Genomic DNA, 2021 nt, shown 5'->3' with positions numbered 1-2021 from the left:
TGGATAGAGAGGGAGATGGCCATGGGGGAAACCAGGATGTGGTGGAGATGCGGGCGGACGGGGATTGGGACGTCGAAGAGAGTGACGACGCCTTTTTCGCGCTGGGTCTCCTCTCTCCAGTGGCAGCGGGCCGGGCGGCGGCTGAGACCGTGGGTGGCGAGATGGAGGACACCTGACCAGATTAACAAATTAATTAGGAGGGGATTGAGCTTTCAAAACGTAAAAGGTAGGTGCTGTGATTGATAGAGTCATTTTTGGGAATGAAAAAGTAATAACGTAGTCGAGAAAGTATAATGGGAGGCGCTCAGGGTATGCCCCATACGGCACGGAACCAGAGGCGTTACCCCTACTCGGAGTCGCCAATGAGGACTTTGTCGGCTGAACCCTACCAGCTCAAGCGTCACTCATGAATGGAATCTCACCAATGATTGATGACCCTCATTGGTGACGCCGAGTAGGGGTAACGGCTCTGACCTGAAGGGAAGGGGAGCTTCGCGCCAAAAAACAAAACGAACCGTGCGCTCTTTTTGGCGCGAAACAAGCCTTTCCAATCCTGCCACAAACAGCACGCTTTCTGGTAAAAAGGAATATCGCTCTCTCTTTTTCCATTCAAGGAGGAGCTGTTTAACAAAATTTGGAGGAATGTGCGTGGGCACTGGAGAATCTCCTCGGGTGGTATCAACGTACTCTGCGGAAAGAGTGTCGGAAGGTTGGGGATCAGCCCGGGCTTCAAAAAGAGAAACTGTGGAAAGGAATGGGGGTACTTAGACAAAAGTTTTTTACGACTCATTCAGATGAGGAAAAGTAATTAAGTTCCTGGCTCTTCTCGCTTCGGCGGGGTAAAGATGCCACTGGGAAGGCCCTCTTCTGTAAGTCTTCCTTCTTCGCTGTCGTCTTCGTTCACTTCTGTCTCACTTCAGATCATGCTATCGCTTAAAGACGACTGAAAAAAATTTCAGTGGCTGTACTTCACGCCCGAAAGCTGGCAGGTTTGTGTCGTTGAGACTGCGCTTTCATTTCCCCCTGCGTCCGTTTGACTTTCAACTGTTCAATTTTGAGACCCCAAGGGCCACGTACATCTTTTATATACCCCTTTTCTGCTGTGCATCATTACTTTTAGGCAAACATTCACACTCAAAACGCTGTCAAATCAATCGTTGAAAAACAAAACCCCGAAAAACCAACGGCACACAAGCGCCGTCGTCCCAACAACTCATAACACGCCACTATTCGGCATCCTCTTAGTGAAAAGACAACCTCGCACCACGTAGAATATATATTTTTACCCTATAACGGTCAGCAGGAGGAAAACTGCTCCTTTGCTAAAAGACGCCATTCCTGCGTTAATCGCCGTGGCCGCCATTTCCTCCTTCCCTCATACACTCGACGGCCCGATCTCCTTAAATTAAGGCTGCACACCTGCCGTGTTCTGTGTGTTTGAGAATGGTGCCCCAGACGTAGCAGTCCCAGGCATGGAATTTATCGGGTCGGATCGTCGTGATCCCGGGAACGGGGAGCTCGCCACGGGGTTGGGCCCCCTGTTCCCGGGGGCCGCCGAGACCTGGCTGGCCGCCCCCTGTCGCCCCCCTCGAAGCCGCTGAATCCCCTGGCTGATCGCTTCTCCTATACTGTTGATAATCTGTGCCCACAAGGTATCCCGAATAAAGTGAGTGGGGAAAAAGAGGGGTGAGTGGGGTGGGAAACGTTCCCAGCCCCAGGGAAAGCAAGCCTAGCCACGCCGAAGCTCCGAAGGTAATCTCACTTGCTAACCCGGGTCCTCCCCCGCCCCATCCCGCAACCGGTAATGTCGCCTACCTGCCCATTTCCCACCGCTGCAGGGGTCACCCCCGGGGGCGGAGGGGATGATCCACCGGCAATGTTGGTCGCCACGCACTGCGTCAGCTGCTCCATCGGGCCCACCTGTGTGCGAAACGTCCTGCCCGCGAAGCGCGCTTGCACAGTGCCTTGGAGCTTAAGCTTCGTCAGGTTGTCGTTCTGCAGGCAGTTCACGCCCATGGAGA

Source organism: Nannochloropsis gaditana (genome assembly GCF_000240725.1).
Source record: "Nannochloropsis gaditana CCMP526 unplaced genomic scaffold scaffold031, whole genome shotgun sequence".
Classification (NCBI taxonomy): Eukaryota; class Eustigmatophyceae; order Eustigmatales; family Monodopsidaceae; genus Microchloropsis; species Microchloropsis gaditana.
Note: the sequence above shows the minus strand (reverse complement) of the source record.